Genomic DNA, 19,516 nt, shown 5'->3' with positions numbered 1-19,516 from the left:
GCTATCTACATCTCTTCCACCTTCCATTATTCGAGTGATGCTCGTAGAAACGCAGACTTAGACATGATCTTCAAATTGTAATATTCGCGGTTGCCGCTGCTCGACACTGTTGAGTGTTGCCTGACTTTTCGCAAACCTTGTTGCAACTTCGTAAGGCCTATTAAATTGTTGGTTAAATATGTACTTGATCAAAATGGGTCATAGACAACAAATCGCAGTCTACCATTAGGTCGCGTCCCGTCTATTTGCGGGTTGCCATGCGACGGTTCTATTCTCGTCCACTGCAGGTAAAGGGGGTCAGAACATTCTCAATGCTTCCACAGTCGAATACGTGCTACCAGTATGTCTTGGTCTTTTGAGTAACCACACATTTACAGAGGTTAGCTTTAGCTTTTAAGGTTATGGAACTCTATATTTGATTGGAATCAGATCAGTCCTAAGAATCCGGGTCATTGTCATTGCTTGATCGCAAAATCGTGCCACGGTCATGAACAAGAGAAATATGGCCAACATTTTTACGTGAGTCAAATTGAAGGGAACGGGAACTGCACGTTTTACCGCACGGATGTCAGCGCCTATTACCTACAACTGGGAACCAGTTCCATTGCACAAAAGGTCAGCAACTTGCATCAACTACTTGCGTGATACTTAGAGTCGCATACACCATAGATGAACCAAAATGTTAACAGATTGGTAACCGCTTAAAGACAAAAGGACATCTTGCGTTCATTAACTCGATGAATGGATTACATTTAAAGAATGCCGGCCACGCCCGGATGAGATTAGCCCAGGACCGGGACAAGTGGCGTATTTGAAGAGAGGCCAACAGCGGGCGACAGGAGGCTAATCTGATGATGACACAGTTTGAGGGTGTGGCGTACGCTCTTGTCTGTTATTGGAAGAAGAGAACGGTCCTGATAATCTAGGTCATTTTAATAATTGCTTGTTCGGTAATGGCCGAAACACTACTAACGAAGTACAAGACAGATCCGACTTTCTGCTTAGAACGTAAATACGTTCTTAGAGATGAGTAAAGTTGTCAGAGCTCCAAAGGATGCGCTGTGTGTTAATCAGGAGTCTTGACGTACATATAAAAACTTCGAAAACATACGAAATGTCAGCAACTAGCAGTAACATCTTGTTGCTTGCTTACGCAAGCACCCCTAAAGTCTTTAGATCGACTGTCAAATAGAAAGAGCAAGAGAGAGATCTCTTTCCACGCGTTGTATCTATAGACCGAAGCCAAAAGACAGTTGGAAATTTCATAAGCGCGATGTAGATGTTTAAGCATACATCTTGTACTTGTACATTATAGTAACGCAATCTGTAACTCTACCGAAACGCTATATTTGACAGCGAAAAGAAGCCTATAATGGCGTATAAAAGTGTAGTAACTATAGTCAAACAGTTCGATACTCGACATAAATAGAATCACATTGCCCCATTTACGAGGTAGGTTCTAGAACGTTTCTGAGTCACGCCCACTGGTTTAGCAAGGATTGCACCATGTTTCATTCGTTGCAAATTCAATGTGGTGAAACAAAGGTCTAGTTATTTTATGGAATTTGGAAGAACTCTACATAAGTTAATATGGGGATTCTGTTTTTCTTGACTTCCATCTGGACCTTATCAATCGATATTTAGGTAGTTGGCAAATAATTTTGAGCACCGTTGCATAATACGATGTATATTATGGCGTGTGAACATCTGAATCGATTTAAAATTTCCGAAGGAGGATTCTCGATTCATCTAACTTTTTTATGCATTCCCTGTTTTCTTGCAGACTGAACTCGGCTGGACTACTTAATTCGGGAAATTCTTTGTGTTGGTTAGAAAGGGATAATGGAATATAGAAAAACCAGTACAAACTTTTGACTGAGATTAGAATACAGGTTATTTATACAAAATCAGTCACGTAACCGGGAATTCACAAATTCTCGCCATACAAATTACCAGGAGCATTCCCTATGTGAGGCTCATTGGTTCATCATCCACAAGTTCAGCAGAAGCTGTTTTATTATTGCGTAAAAAAACAATAACATGTCAGCCATGATTCAATTTTCTACCTCATCAGCGACGAGAAATCGCAATAGCTGACGCAAATCACGCAAACCCATTGACGTCTAAGTAATTAGAGATAATATAAAATGTTCTCCTCGCTATCTATTAGTTTTATTAGCCTGTCTTAAAAGTCTAGCTTTTGGGCGGCGACGGTTCACAACCTTGTTTCTATAGTAACGAAGGTGTGTCGATTTACGAATTATGTATTTGGGCACTTTGGCTATCAGAAGGAAGCTGTTGACTATCTATTAGATGCTGATGATACAATGTGAAATCCCAATTGCTGACGCAAACTCATTGACGTCTGACTAATTAAAGATGGTATAAAATTGTCTCTACGTTATTTTTAGCTCCCGTATGACCTAAGTCTAGCCTTTGGGCGGCAGTGCGCGTGACGTCATGCGCAGTACGTCACGCCTGTGACGTCACCAGAGTAGGGTTGTATGGAGTAGCCCATCTGCAAAATTTGTCTGATTTTTTTTTACATAAGAATAAGGGCAAAAAAGCTGGAATTAGCTGAAACCAACAGTCTTTTCGTCCCAGATTTGTATGTTAAACCGGGAGTACCAAATAAAATGATCTCAGAATTATCAGATAGGATCAGAATTTCAATCTAAATCAAAGACTTGACGGGAAAACTATTTTGATGAAAGATGCAACTTTTAATAAGAATGTCAATCGTATCTGCGGATCTTCCCATCGTGCATACCCTAGGTGTGGCATTTGCACTTTAAAGCGGATACAGACCCCTAAGCACAGAATAAATAATAGTACTATCGTACTGAAATGACACTTCCTACAAAATCATTTGTCCCTTTCTATTGCATGGCACTATCCGCACTATACCTTTCGACTATTTAGGTTTCTCAAAATTCAGGTAATTATCTGCACGCAAAGGCATGCCAAGTTTTGCCAACCCTAATAATTGCTCGTAGCAACGAACGAACGGAGCCGAGAACGCCCGAACGTTCCGTGTTGCCCCCAACTGCCCTAAGATAAATTACTGTCACTGTCTCTTAACTGTGTCGTGACTCATCTCCATGGACCTCGTACCTGAGTATCGATTTTCCTGACCTGATTGAATCTTTGCCCCGCGGTAAATATATTTAGAACTGGAGCGTGTGAAATAGCAGCTGTCGCTTAGCTTACATGTAGATTTAGTTATGGCAGCAATTTACCTACAAAACAAGTATACTAGTCAAAAATGTCCGGGAAATCTTTCTGTAGATATTAAAAAAGTTATATTTGTAAGGGCAATAATAAAAAAAGCATGTATCGATTTACATATAATTGCAAATATCGACTTCAAGTAATAGTTACATCAACTATGATAAAACATTGACAAATATATCTAAGGACGGACCTTACGGGCACTAAGAATGGTGCTAGTTCAGTGGTGTCACTCACGAATTCGAGCCAATCGTGCAGTCTAACGGAACTAGTTGCAACCAATCGCGCGCGTGATGCGAACTCATCAACCAATCGCTTTGCGGCGTTAAACTGCAAGATTGGCTCGAATTTGTGTGCGTGACACCGCTGTACTGGCCCTATTCTTATTGTCCGTAAGGCCCGTCCGTAGATATATATGTCAATGCGATAAAATCAATGTTTTGCGATATGAAATTCCCAAGCTTCTTTACCTTTTCGCGGGACACATCTGAACCTGTTATGCCCTAAGCAGGCCACATTAATTACTAAGACATTTTAATTAAAAATAGAAAACAGATTAAGTTGCCTACAACAATTTCCCTTAGTTAATAAGTAAATTAACTCTGCTTTTCGCTCAGTGTACACTAAAGCCATTGCCGTAATTCTGCGCAGATGTACAGTCAGCAACAATAGTAACGGATTAAAAACATGTGCCAAATGTATTTGCTTTTCCTTATCAGTTTTACATATATGATTGGCATTTAAAAGTAGATAAAGTTGATGAAAAAGTTTCTAATCCCTACTAATATTATATACATATGTCGGAGGCAGATCGTAATATTCCTGTGTAAAATTTTGACGGTAGTCACATTAAACAAGAAAAACACTTACACTGAGAAAAAAAAACATTTAATACAATTGAAATTGCTTTAACGTTTAATGCTTTATAGAGTTCCATTTGAGCCTATTGAACAAAACAGTAAATTTTACTGTTCCGAAAAGACAGTAAGTTTTGCTGTTTTGGGTAGCTAAAATGTAGTGACTGTTCGTTTGTTTTTATCGTTTTTCAATACTTAGAAATAAATGTTCAAACAGTTAACGTTACTGTTTTGTATTTTACTGTTTTTCAAACATTTGTTGATATTGTATAAATCCGTTAATCTTAATGAAAATCACTTTAATGTGTGCTCGATAGATAATATATTTTTCAGTGTGGGTACTTCAAATGCCCGAAAGGCAAACTCAGGATACGAGACAAAGAATTTCATGTTTCACGATCTGCCTGTTCTCACGATCGGCCGCCGACACATATACGAAAATTTTATATGGAGATGGTGCGAACGAGATGGTACCGGAGATTATAATAATATGTATGTACAACTACCGCCTGTCTGTAATGCGAAAGGCCTATTTGCAAAATAGTTTTGAATGAAAACTATCCTATGACCTTTCCCGGGAATTTCCTATATCCACGCATTGACAAATTGACATATATCTAAGGACGGGCCTTACGGGCACTAAGAATGGTGCTAGTTCAGTGGTGTCACTCACGAATTCGAGCCAATCGTGCAGTCAAGTCAAGTACAAGCAGTATGTAAATTCCATGTTGACGTGTAAAAGTACCCTTGTGATGTGAACCTTTTGCTGACGAAATATCTGAGTTATTTTCGAGTTTTCAATTAATTGGTTCAACGGTTAAAACGTGAGGAGAAAAAAAAAACTGTTACTTTCGCATTTATAATATTAGTAGAGATATCTCTTTTTATAAAACTATCAGAGAATGGAGACAATTTTACACAGCATCATCCACTACTGAGAAGGAGGCTGCTCAACTGGGGACTCTGCTGGAAAGAGCTGGAATGGAAGTAGCCGCTCAAGATCCCGGCAAATGGAAAATTCTTCTGCGAGCCCTATGTCCGTAATGAGAGAAAAATCATCATCATCCACTACTATTTGATGCCGACTGTACAAGCGTGCTTGTCGCTTGGCTTAATTGCTCGACTTCACTCGTAATTAGAATTGGATCTCGTCGAAATGGCGCTTGGAAATGCATTTAAGACTGTCCCAATCTCGAGCCGAGTCAAGACGTAGACGTATCTTGAGATTGTATAGACGTATTATTTGAAATAGATTGTTTAATCTATCGTATCTATTCAGCCTATATCCACCAACTGCTGGGTGTATGCCTCTTTATTGCCCATGAAGATTAAGGGTTTCACTTCGAGGTTGAACCCTTTTTTGGCTTAAGATGACTGGACAATTATTACGGTTCTTTCCTAGGCACTGTGCTAATCTCATCTAGTTTATGTTTGTCGTTCTCTAAATACATATCATCTGACCATCTAGTCATTGATGTCTACGCAGATCTTTTACCCACCTTAGTTTCTTTTACGTCTACGTTTTTTCAAACACAATTTTTTAATTCACCATCACCTAATTTTACTCACTCAAAGGGCTCACTCGAATTTGGAGCAACCTAAATTTGGAATAAACAAAATTGGGGAACTGGGTCATTCACAGTTGCATGGTCGTTGCAAAAGTGAAAAGATAAGTAATAGTCTTCTATTTGGATTTAGGATACCATATTAATCTTCAGTTTAGTCCTAGATTGATTTATCGGAAGCCTTAAAACACTTTGCATATTTGTTAATGGTATGATATTTAATTAGATAGTATTCATTTCATACCTTACTAATTGATTACTTCTTAGAGTTCTTACAGTTTCTATGACAACGTTCTTTCATTGCAGTCAACACAACTACGTTCTAAATTTAAACATGTTATTCACACTCTTGCTAAATGCATCCAATTGACATAGTAACAACGCACGTCATAAACGTTGTGTCATATGTGTGACATGTTAATTCTAGGTATTCTACTCGAAGTTTTAGCTATTTTATGTTGTTTCTTGGAATTTCTGCTAGTCAATACCTGTATAAAATATAATTGTATTTACATTCAAGTGTAAAAATATGGATATAAATAATGGCTGCAGAATCAGATGGGGATCTAAATAAAATGTGTGAAAAACATTTAAAAAAATCACCTGAAATACTTTACATTAATTTAGTCAAAGCGCAATGTTGGTCACTTATAGATAACAGTTCCTTTGATATCGTATGATACCGCTTATCTTTCTACGATCATCAATCTTTATCACCGACGTGGCAATCTTAATACACAAAGGTATTTTAATTACATTTTAATTGATCCACGCTTATTGTCCCAATTATCGTAACAACCAAATATCGAGTGTTATTTTCCGGTCATTATATACCGCGTTTTGCGGTGTTTTAAACTAAGAATGAATAAAAGGATCTTCTGGCCTATTTTCATGGCCTTTACGAGTTAAAAGTGATGCCTTTTGGGCTAAAGCCTTAGAGAAATACAATAGTGTTTTTAGACGTGTAGTGTAAGTAAACTCTAATCACAGCACTGAATCTTCCAGCGTTTAAAAAGATGCAATATATCATACGTTGCTGGCTTTAAAATTAGTGATACTCTATCTATACTATAGCTATTTAATATCTTAGAGAATATTCGGCGTAGTAGAATAGTTTACGGTAAAGTCATCGCTCACAATATACTCAGTTGTACTAAAACATGAAAATTTCGACCTGTGACGTCACATCATTCAGGTTTCCCGAGTTTACATATTCCTTTTAGACTAGAAACTACTTCAACATGTCATCACACTTTATACCAAACCAATTAATCTCAAATCGAACTGACAGGAATTCCCAATTTCCAAGAACTTGAACTCCAAGCTGTAATTTTAGTGGCAGACACTCGGGCGGGCTAGGGCGAGTCGATGACCGAGTATTGATCCCGGCGAAGTGGGTCGCGACCTGTTTCCCGTTGCATTCACCCATGGGGTGCACCCACATGTAGGGTTACTGGGTAAAAGTTGGAAAAGACGAAAATACGGTATTTTTCTACTAAAAGCCTGTAAAATTCCTGGAACTGATATTTATTTGTACGATTGTGAACTTTATTTGTAACAATTGCACTATACTATTCCATGACACAAGTTGGGAGTAACACCCACATCTACAAATTTTACGGTACGGCTTTATGATAAATAAAATATATTGAAGTGAAATTAGTATATCCTATGTGGTCAAAATTTGCCAGGATGCGATGTTGAAAAATGGCAGGTAAACTTACGCCTAGTAAGCCGGCTAAGGGGAGGCTAGGGTGGTAACACAGGAAACACTGCATCTTACGATCCTTCCGACTCTTTCGAGATGAATTTGCACAGCTTGACTTATTGCGAAGCGCTACTGGGATGCCGATATTGGATTGTTGCTTTTCAATGCCAACATCCGACAGATCTGAATGGCTTTCTTAGGATTTCCAAGTTTGTTTCCTTCGACAGTTTTATTCTCAAAGAATTTTTCAGTCGAAATTCACCGTTAGAATTTCTATCTTCGTATTTTACTTCGTTTTAAGTAAAAACGAGAATGGAGTTTTAAGATATTAAAAAAAGGAATGTGATCAAAGTATGCGAGTGATGAAACATTTGTACTAGTTAAGCTCCGACCCAATTATCTTTATACAGGTAGTAGCGCTATTAAATGGTACAATAGATAAACACCGGTTTGCGTGTTTTTACAAGAAACTACTAGCCATTAGCTGCAAACGCTTCATCGTCCCATTAGACTCGTTCCAACGAGTAAACAATACTGAAGAAAACGGACACGACTGCTGGGACATCAAACGTCTCTTTACGATGTTTATCCTGGATTCTAATTCCGTCAACCTTCGTTCCAATCGATCTATTCAAATAAACTTGGTCGTCAGTCATGCGATTCGTGGGTAAATACCGCTATATTGCTGTCCTAAGTCAAAAAGCCATATGTCGTCCTAAGACTCGTGAAGATACGACTTCTTGGCTCAGCATCGTATATTTTACTGTCACCCGTAACCGGCACTGCCGATCAATTTACCATCTATTAATAACCTTACCTGAAAGTTATTTGCAAAAAGTTCTAGAACGATTAAAGGAATCTGCCCCGTAACCATAAAGTTGGAAGATCTGCAGATAACAAAGTTTGCGAAACTGGAAGGAAATATTTTGTTGTAAGGAGAATTTCTGAATAATTCATGTTGGGGTAATGAGTTTCGGTACCGAAGACGAGGCTTGCACGGTCTCTCATTTCCATGAATATACTTCGGGAATGCTGGTGGGTTGCACTGCGATTGGTTGACTGGGTTGTAAATGTCTACATACCCGGTACGTATTTGCGTTGTGAAAGTTGATTTGCACTAAGCGCTCCCCACCTTTACTCGATGCAAAATTGTATCTGGCACGTTTCTCTTTTGAACCTAACCGGGACTGCTTGTCCTTTTCCTGCAATAATTTTAACTGACAGACTGAATCCAATTGTAAAACTCTTGGTAACTTCTTGTAAATGGTGTATTTTACCTATTGTATTGTAACACAATAGACAGTACCTGGGCGACCGAGCTTAGCTCGGTTATAACTATTTATTGTAATATGGTGGTGTATAGGTGATAATCTTAACTACATTTTTTTACTAAATTAAACTTGTTTAAAACAATAAAAATTAAAAAATTATATATAAACTTGAACATATATAAAAAAAAAACAAAAGTTAGTCACCGGGCGAGATTAGAACCCGTAACACTCGTTTCTAGCCGTCCGCGTCTTAACCCGATAGACCAGACGGACAGTGGCCGGCAACACGAAATTAGCGACAATATTCTGCGTCGAAAGAAAAACGCATGAAAACTCTAAAACACGCGTTTTCCCAAACATAAAACTAATCTAGATCGATTGTATACCCCCAACAACCCCCATATACCAAATTTCAGCGAAATCGTTAGAGCCGTTTCCGAGATCACAGAAATATATATGTATATATATATATATATATATATATTTTGACGACCGGTTTGGTCTAGTGGGTAGTGACCCTGCCTACGAAGCTGATGGTCCCGGGTTCAAATCCTGGTAAGGGCATTTATTCATGTGATGAGCATGGATATTTGTTCCTGAGTCATGGGTGTTTTCTATGTATTTAAGTATTTATAAATATTTATAATATATATATTTATATATCGTTGTCTAAGCACCCTCAACACAAGCCTTATTGAGCTTACTTGGGACTTAGTCAATTTGTGTAATAATGTCCTATAATATTTATTTATATACAAGAATTGCTCGTTTAAAGGTATAAGATACAAGAAGTAATATGGATACTTCTTGTATGTCTATTATGTTAAAATTATTGAGGTTTATTCCTTGCATCTTAAAACCTCAAACAAGTCAAACATAATAAATTATAAATCTAGATACTTCTAAACCGTCATATTATCAAATCGCTTGATCTAGATTTAAAGTACTTTATCGCACTGCGGAACGAATTTTCTATACAAGATTGGCCACGATAGACCAATAGTGGGACCGGATTTTTGCCCTATAAGTTTCGATAATTCTAAAGAGTGAAAAGTGATGTTTATCTGGTATGGGACATATTTTTAAGCATATTTGTAATATATGAAGAAAATTTAGAACGAGCGTTAGATATAAATAAGGTATTTATCGATTTTTATTGATGAATTTTGAATATTGAATTAAAGTACAAAATTTAAGCATCGTCTTTTATAATATGTATGAGGCTTTATGCTATCAAATTTTTAGAAAAAAAATCAACGTGCTACTTTGTCAAACTCAAATTAGCTTATTATTTTGTCAATATTGAATTAAAGTTTGAAAAATCCACAATATCATATCTAAATTCTTAAGTTAATAGGCAAAGCAAAAAATTAGAAGAATAGGATATGTGCTTTACAATTAATAAGCGTTTTTTGTCCTGTAAGATCTAATATTGAATTAAAGTCCGTAGAGATAAGTCTATTACTATAAAATAATATATGCAGCCATTTTATGGAAAGGTAGAAATATCTGTGTGTAGCTTGCATTGTAATAGTAAAATCAACTTAAAAAGGCGCGAAATTCATAACCACGCCGCGCTGGTCCGTCAACATGTCGGCTCGGCGCGCGGGAGCCTATCGTAGCCGACCTAGTGAGCGATAGATACCTCGCCCCGCCCGCGCCCCCCGCTCAGCTTCGCAAGCGCTGTTTGTCTTTTCTTTCAAATCATTCATTTGTTTGTTTATCGTGCACATAAATTAGATGCGGACATTACATGAATTTAATTATAGAATAAAAGTTATTATGACTTCAAAATGAGTGAAAAATGTTTGATATGTGTACTGTACTGACTTAGTAACAGAGAAAAAACGAGGAATTGAGCAGTTAATAACTGCGAGCAAATAATCTTTCTTGGTGATGGGAAAGTTAAATATTTCTACGGGAAGGAGGAACTACGTTTCCATAAAAAGTGTAGATTATACATTGAGTCGAAGGCTATACCTGCGTACAAAAGACTAATGGAGGTGGCATCAGAGGGCTTACCGCGAACCACGTTCGACGTGTTGCCTCCCTGTCATACTTACGTACGAATTTACAAGTGCGACAGAGAGGTAACACGTCGAACGTGGTTCGCGATAGGCCCTCAAATGTACAGCCAAGTGACGATGATGAAAATTACATTTTCAAAACTTTTGTCTTTTGGTACCATTGTGTTAGCCGCCTGTACTTACTTTCAACATATATTAGTAGTTTATGTTACTGCTACATAATAAAAGGCATTAAAATACACGAGTGTGGGCTTAGGAAACGAACGAAGTGAGTTTCTTAAAAAGATCACACGAGTGTTTTAATGCCTAATTATCTTATACCTTTAAACGAGCAATTCTTGTATATATATATTTCCGGGATCTCGGAAACGGCTCTAACGATTTTGCTGAAATTTGGTATATGGGGGTTTTTGGGGGTAAACAATCGATCTAGATTAGTCTTATGTTTGGGAAAACGCGTGTTTTCGAGTTTTCATGCGTTTTTCTTTCGACGCAGAATATGGTCGCTAATTTCGTGTTGCCGGCCACTGTCCGTCTGGTCCAGCAGGTTAAGACGCGGACTGCTAAACGAGTGTTACGGGTTCGAATCTCGCCTGGTGACTAACTTTTGTTTTTTTTTATATGTTCAATTTTATACATAATTTTTTAATTTTTATTGTTTTAGACAAGTTTAATTTAGTAAAAGAATGTAGTTAATATTATCACCTATACACCACCATATTACAATAAATAGTTAATTATAACCGAGCAAAGCTCGGTCGCCCAGGTACTGTATAGTTATTGCAGGTAGTTCGCAATCACATTTTTAGCACAGGCATTATAAGAGAGGTATGGGCATTGTAAATGTCATCTGGCTCTGTGTGGTAGGGCACAGCACAGCGGATGTCATTCCAGATCTAGAGCAGAACCCAACTGGGGAAGTACCTCCACCTTACAGAAAATCGCAGCCAAATAACACTAGACCCTACTCATAGTGTTGTGTTCCTGCCGGTGAGTAAGGTTGCCAGAGCTCAACGAGGGGTGGGAGGGTGTTAGGGTCGGCAACGCGCATGTAACTCCTCTGGAGTTGCAGGCTTACATAGGCTACGGATACTGCTTACCATCAGGCAGGCCGTATGCTTGTTTGCCACCGACGTAGTATAAAAATAAATAAAAAAAACACACACAATTAAAATATTTCATACGACATGTGCTAATTATTTGTCTCAGTGTAAACAAAAATATATCATAATTATGATATCAATTTTCAAATTCAAAATGGCGGACATGTTTTATAACTTATTTTAAGAAATTATGAGTAGTTTAAGACTTTAAAAAGCAAGAAATTGTTTCTTGCTTCTGTTTGTATATGTATCATCTATTATTTGATGTTTTCATTATTTTTGAAAGTCCTCAGGGTGCCGATTACGAAAATGACATCCATTATGGAACCCAAGATGGCGGACATTCATTTTTCTTAAAAATCGGTATGGGTGTCATCTCCGAGGTTCTTCGAGGTTTCGATTACGAAAATGACGTCCATTTTGCAATCCAAGATGGCGAACATTATTTTTTCTTAAAAATCGATATGGGTGTCATCTCCGAGGTTCCTCGGGGATCCGATTACGAAAATGACGTTCATTTTGAAATCCAAGATGGCGGAAATTATTTTTTCGTAAGTCGATATGGGTGTCATATCCGAGGTTCCTCGGGATTCCGATTACGAAAATGACGTCTATTTTGAAATCCAAGATGGCGGACATTAATTTTTCTTAAAAATCGATATGGGTGTCATCTCCGAGGTTCCTCGGGGTTCCGATTACGAATATGACGTTCATTTTGAAATCCAAGATGGCGGACATTAATTTTTCTTAAAAATGGATATGGGTGTCATCTCCGAGGTTCCTCGGGGTTCCAATTACAAAAATGACGTCAATTTTGGCGGGTCTTGTTGGTGCAGATTTCAAAAATAGAGACCATTTTAGAATTAAAGGTGGTTGATATCACGGCTACACACATCGACACCCATTTCAAAAAGTAGCGTCCGCCATATTTATTTTCAAAATAGATGCCATTTTTGAAATCCACACCCCTAAAAACCCAGAAAACAACACCCATGACGACTTTTTCAAAAAAGTGACGTCCGCCATCTTTATTTCCAAAATGGACGTCATTTGTAAAATTAGTACACATACATCATACAACATGAAAACTAAAAACACTTTCATCCTCTTTTGGGCAGTTGTGTAAGTCTGTGATAACCCTAGGTAGGTACGGAGACCTTGAGCGGTGTCGGCATTTACGCAAACATCAAAGGCGTCGGCCCACTGTTACTTTTTACACTGTGCTTTTAGTGTGTAAACGAAAACGTCACATGATATATCAAAAGAAAAGTTATTTTATCTCATACCTTTAAACGAGCAATTCTTGTATATATATATATAATTATATTTCTGTGATCTCGGAAACGGCTCTAACGATTTCGCTGAAATTTGGTATATAGGGGTTTTTGGGGGTATACAATCTATCTAGATTAGTCTTATGTTTGGGAAAACGCGTGTTTTCGAGTTTTCATGCGTTTTTCTTTCGACGCAGAATATGGTCACTAATTTCGTGTTGCCGGCCACTGTCCGTCTGGTCCAGCGGGTTAAGACGCGGACTGCTAAACGAGTGTTACGGGTTCGAATCTCGCCCGGTGACTAACTTTTGTTTTTTTTTATATGTTCAAGTTTATATATTATTTTTTAATTTTTATTGTTTTACACAAGTTTAATTTAGTAAAAAAAAATGACCTATGTAATAAGAGAAATATTACAATAAATAGTTATAACCGAGCAAAGCTCGGTCGCCCAGGTACTATATTACTAACTGTACTAGGTTGCCTGTTTAACAAGTTGGTCCAGTCCATGGTTGCCTACATTTTATATAAAAATCGGTTAATCTAGGCGACCATTAACTGGACCAACTTTTTTAATACGGCAACTTTCAAATAAGCTTTCATTTGATATATCATACGATGAAATAACAAACAAAAAAACTATCCGTACGCAATCTTACAAGGCAACCTACTTGAAATGTATCACTGTGAATTTTGTCTTACATTTATTTCTTATCAGAAATAAATAACATGAGGGTGCATATACCTTATAACGTATCTCTATATAACTATCGGTTATCAATATTAGCATTAGCGGTTAACAACAACATTCCCCTTAAAACAAATAACTATCGCGAGGAAAATACCAAGTCCAAACATCTGAAAAAAATCGGGAATGAAAAGCTGCTACTGGCTTTTAAAATGGTACAAGGAAGGGTGGTCATCTGTATGAGAATGTGTTTTTTTTTGTCTCTATTTGACCCAATGGTTGACTGGTAGAGAATGCCTTTTGGCATTAAGTCCGCCATTTGTGTTTTTTTTTGTTTGTGCAATAAAGTTTAAATAAATAAATACCTATACATAAATAATACGAAACCGCGGGCAATACCTATTATAGTAACAACAAAATAACAATTATCTATTGCTATTAATTTAAAACACGCTTTAGGAATTTTTTTGATGGACCGTAGACGCAGTCAAGGGCACCCCGCTCCCCACTACCGTTGTTCGCTGCCTCCTGCCACAGCGCGCGGCGCGCGCAAACTTGCCGCGCGTTTGAAACGTAACGTATTTATATAAGCAAGGAATGCATACATATCAGTAATGAGTGTCGCCGTGATTTTATATTTCTAAATTTTTGTTTAGTAACTGAGATCATTGTTGATGATCGATTATTATTAACTCTACAAACTTTAATTCAATATTAGCTATACTGCTTAACCTGAAATCAATATCTAGACAAGCACATTGTCTACATGTCTAACTTTTTACTAGAATACTAAATTGATCGATAATATCGTAATTTTGCAATATCAGCAACTCTAATTCTATATTTACAAAATAACTCGTGTTTTTACGTTTACCAGAAAGCAGCTGTTCCAGATTTCTAAAAACTGAAAATTGTACATAAATTGAAGTGTTATTCGATATGCTAAAGTTTTCTGTAACTTTAATTCTATATTTACTTAGTTATTAGCAAAAATTAAAATATTTAAATATAACCGAAAGCTCAACCTTAAAATTTCTAACTTTTTACCAAAGTATTATTTAACATACTCCCAATGACATATCAAAAAAGAAAAAACTTTAATATTATCGAAACCCATTTTTGTTCAACCGCTGGTCTACGAGGAAACGATAACATTCGTAATGTCTATGATAAAAACTGCGTTGCTATGTCATAGGGCTGATGTGTCGACCTTCGGCAACGACTATTAGAGTCGAGACAATGCCGGACGTGTTATTCATTAGTATTGATTATTTGTAGAGGTTTTCTATTTGACAATGTTTCTGCTCTTAGATCTCTATAGGAATAACCATACGCAACCTAGGAATTCAAGGGGAAGGTTCTTCGAAGTGCTTTGTTATGTTTTCATCAAGTAAAAGATTGGTATTTGTTATTGAGTTCTTACCCAAGAATAATAACTATTCAAGTCAGAGTCCTTGCGTAACGTAATTCTAGATAGAGACGGGCAAGATTCTTCAGAGCAAATTCATTTATATGTTAGTATTGTGGTGTGTCGTTGTGTTGTATTTGACACTAAACAAAAACCTTGGAAAGATGATGCAAAGCCATCTTTGCTTCTAGCAACGCCAGATCTCTAAGGAAAAGGTTCATTGCAGTCTTATTTTAAGTAATTGCTTGTAAAAAGCATTTTTAAATGTCGCTGTTTTTCCTAACATCTCAAAAGCAATAATTCAAAGCCAAACAAAGTACCTTGCGTAAACGTCACTTCAGATCTTCAAGGTCAAGGATCCTTACTGTACTTTGCAGAATTATTTCAACTTGGAAACAATTTCCCGTCTACTCCATCAAACTCACGCGTACCCGTCACGTTGTATCAAGGTTGCTCGAAGTTCCCCAAGCCAATGGTGTTTCATATAATCACGTTGCCCAGAATTGGAAAACAATACTGGGACGATTGTAATGCAAGCGACGCTCGTTTCACTGCCACGTGTCTAAAACACGTGAATGTGAACCAGAGTTCAGGACACACTCTACCCACGCAGTTTAAAAATAACTTGCCCTTCAAGAAACTATATACAAAATACAACCTGGAACCCTTAAATGCCAGTATGAAAGAATTTCTCCTATCTTTGTTCTGATCTATTTGCGGCGCCAAATTTATTCCTTTGTATTTAAATTTCTGTTCGCTTTATTGGGTAATGATACCGTTAACTGTATCGCGTCAATAACAGCCCACTAGAGACTAAGTGGCCACTTTGCCTCGTTGAGCTTGAAGAGGTCTTGTTTAAAAACTCTCTCACTTTTTGCTATCTTTGAGAAACCATTAAGTAACAAAAAGCAAATTACATCGAAGTCTGTTTGTTGTTCATTTAATTGGGCTCATATTTCCCGAACCTTGGAACGGGAGACAGTAAAGGCAGTTTGGCCTTTTCCGCAACCTTGCTCGTAACTTTTTGTCCCTGGGCGAGGATTGCATTTGCCACTTACACGTGTGCCCCTCACCTTTGTTCTTGGGTGGTTGGTCCAAACGACGACGTCTGCATTATATTGCGCATTAGACCACAGACGTGTGCACGATATCACGCGTTATTATTTGATGAAATCATTATCCGTCTTGTAAATTGAGTACATCGCTCATTAACTGCGTCGTTTAATCTCGACTAAGCGATAAGCTTTGGCTTTATCTTTCATATCCCAAGACATTTCTGTTATGAATCTAAATGGGAAATAGGCGAAAGCGAAATTAAATCTGCACTTTCAATCTGGTAGTGTAATGGAAATTTTCCGTAGGAGTTTCTAGAGCATTTAATTTGAACCCGAGCGGAAAATTAGCCCATATACAGTGTGGGCGGATCTAACTTTATCCTGACGTGCTATGGACAAATACGTGGGCTGCTGTATGAGGGGAAAGCTTGCTTCCGCTATAAGACATAGGCTCATAATGCGCCACTCGCTTGTTCGTGACGAGAATTTCGTAAACGAGTGCCTCGAGGAAACATTTTTGTATTTCGTTATGAGCTCTTTCCGTGTTATAAACGGCTGCCTTTAACGTTATTTTCTTCAATCTCTGGGAAGGCCCCTCTGAACTCATTTGTATTGAATCTAAATATACTTGCGAAGGCGCTGTAGTGTATTCCCTTTGCAATCTATCCATTACGGATTCTTTCCAGAATATATTTCTATTTGATTAAAATAGTTTTCTGTTATGTTGGTGTCTGAGTCTTCATTCGAAATTTATATCTTCTAAGATATAAAACCTACTCGTCTAGCTAGAGTAATAATCGTAAAATATCATGATAAGATGGTGTAGCTGAAATCATAATGCGACGATGTCGCTTGTTAACACTGCGGTCAATTTGGCAGTAACGTTAAATGTGTTAATTAGAGAAGCTGAAATAACTTCAGCAATTACGGCACTGAGCGTTTTATACTTGTCGCTTTGGCAAATTTATCCTGGTATTTTTAGAATCACTGGTCATTTATATAATTTAGCAAAATGAACAAAACGAATTCGTGTTTATTTTTTTATCATGTCGGTGAACTCTCATTAACCGCAACATTAAAAAAAATCGCAAACAATAGTACTAATTAGCAGCAGCAGCATTTTTGAACTCGATGGCAAATATATGGTTTCAAGTAAGTATGAACGTCAAGAATGCTATTATAGTACCATATTTGAATACGTAATAAAATTTAATACTAACCCAATCGATCTTTGGAAACCCAACGCCAAGTTTCACATTGAATTCAATAAATTTACTCTGAAGCCAGACGGTGTCACCTGACCAGTCAAAACTTGGATAACAATGCCTTTATAGAAGTTTAGTCTTCAGAAAAGCATTATAATGTTTAGTCGCTGGGTCTGTCAACAGCGATGCATATTGAGTTGCGTGTCGCCAACTGTACGCATTCAGTTCAGTCCTTATCGGTTTGCGATCAGGAGTTATCGGACTGTGATGGTTGGTGCTTATTCATTTTGATTTCTTTTGGTACGTATAACCTAACAATTACCTCGATATTTGTTTAAGGATTTGAGAAAGTTTTGGTTTTAGAAGAGGTTTCTTGGTACTTATTGGGTTTACTTTTCATCAGCCATGATTTTGCTTAATTTATTCGATTGTGATCGGCCATTCAGGGTTTTGGTTGTACCTACTTTATTATTTCTGTAAAGTTATGGTTCTTAATAAAATTGGCGTAGAATATCAATTTATTTTCAGTCTGACCTAGAAATGTTCTAATGACATTGGAAGAATCAAAATCCTCAATTCGTGATTCATTACAAACTTGCGAAAAGTTTCTCCCATTTTTAATAGCGGCCCGCGTGCGGGTGTCGGCGTCGGCTCGGGCACGTCGGGCGGCTGACGCCAACGCCCCCGCGTGACGTCGCGTCGTGGGGCGCCGGCGGCCGCGGCCACTCGGCGGCAGTCTGTGCACAACCGCCGCCCGCACGTCACCGCTGCGATGTGAACGCCTAACCTCGCCAACTGTCTAAAACGACAGCTTCTGTTGCGTGTGCTAAATTCCCCACATTAACTATTTTGTGTTTCAATAACTATTAAACGAGCGCCAGATACATGTAAGTGCTGTTATTTGTGTCATCGTTTGCGTGGCCCGTTTCGCTGACACGATTTCGGCGCGCCGAATTCTTACTGTGCCGTGTAGTGACTAAAGTGTCGAGTGTTTCTGCTGGATATGGTCAAAATAGGTGGTCAGGTAATTGTGAGGTTGTTTTAGTTTCCTCACTTGTTTTAAGTGCAAGTTTTTCTTAGTTTGCGTCCTCGTTCAGTTTAGTTCGCTTTTCTGAAAGCAACAGGTGTTGGCTTTTAAAATATCCCATTCACACGTCTAATTCTGCACTCGCACGCAATTCTTATCAGTGTTATTGTCCCACACTTTCGCTGTGAACAGTGTTCACGTTGACGTAGTTGAATTCGATACTCATTAGATACCTACATGTTCGCACATTTGTTACGTACTTAGTCACGTGCATAATGACGTAGATCCTAGTTTATAGTATTATTTGCTTTAATCAGCGTAAGTAGTCTAAACAACTAAACTACCCGTAATGTGTCTGGTCTCGCATGTTCTGTAAATTACACAGGGCAAATACCTAGAGTATTGTTTGCGAGGGTGTGGTACATTAAACGAATTGCACAACAAGTTTTACTTTAACGAAGTTTTTAGGTCTCTTGACGATTGTTTTAAGCCCGTCGCAGACGGAGCGATAATACCGACATATTAATTTACCGTAAGATACCAAAATATATCGTAATATACTATATATAGCAAGGTATCTCAAGATGCCTTGCTGTAAGATACCGTAATATAACAAAATACCACATATTTAAAAACCCGAACAAACAGATTCAAATTTCATAAACCGTCTAAAATATATGCTGGTGGATAAATGTTTCTATTCAATAGCTGAATTTATGGAAGATGGTAATATGTAACTTGTACTTTAAATATAATACTTTAATAGGTATAGTACATTCTAGTTCATAGGTAAAAAATATAGTTATAATTGACCGTAGTTATGCAGAAAACGACCAAGTAATTTTTTTTATCAATGCAAAAGCGATCAAATCCACTTGTTATAATGTAAGTTACTTTAACAAAAATAAAATGTTGGTCGCTTTCTACAGAACTACGGTCAATCAAAAGAAGCTATCTATGTTATTTGTTATAACTGAAAAAATATTGTAATAATTAGAAAATTTGTAATAATTACTATCTAAGGTAGATATTGTGAACAACATGTTTTGCTACACCCAATTCAAACTGGTATGCACATAAAGATCTCTATCTCTATA

General features: G+C 37.5%; 2 protein-coding genes across 6 annotated transcripts in view; both read left to right on the top strand.

Moving 5' to 3' along the window:
* Nucleotides 1-19,516, top strand: part of LOC133519349 (proteasome inhibitor PI31 subunit) — a 495,710-nt gene that overhangs the window by 21,273 nt on the left and 454,921 nt on the right. The window lies entirely within an intron of this gene.
* LOC133519351 (PRL-1 phosphatase) overlaps nt 1-19,516 on the top strand; it is a 47,486-nt gene that overhangs the window by 10,829 nt on the left and 17,141 nt on the right. The window contains exon 1 of one of the 3 annotated variants that reach the window (XM_061853391.1): nt 18,110-18,279. The exons of 1 other annotated variant lie outside the window; for it this stretch is intronic. The gene's annotated coding sequence lies outside the window, so the exon portion shown is untranslated. Of the gene's footprint in view, nt 1-18,109; nt 18,417-19,516 lie in introns of those variants that run through there. One more of the 3 variants, XM_061853394.1, reaches the window with a different exon arrangement.

Source organism: Cydia pomonella, chromosome 6 (assembly GCF_033807575.1).
Source record: "Cydia pomonella isolate Wapato2018A chromosome 6, ilCydPomo1, whole genome shotgun sequence".
NCBI lineage: Eukaryota > Metazoa > Arthropoda > Insecta > Lepidoptera > Tortricidae > Cydia > Cydia pomonella.
This window is presented reverse-complemented; position numbering and strand designations above follow the sequence as displayed.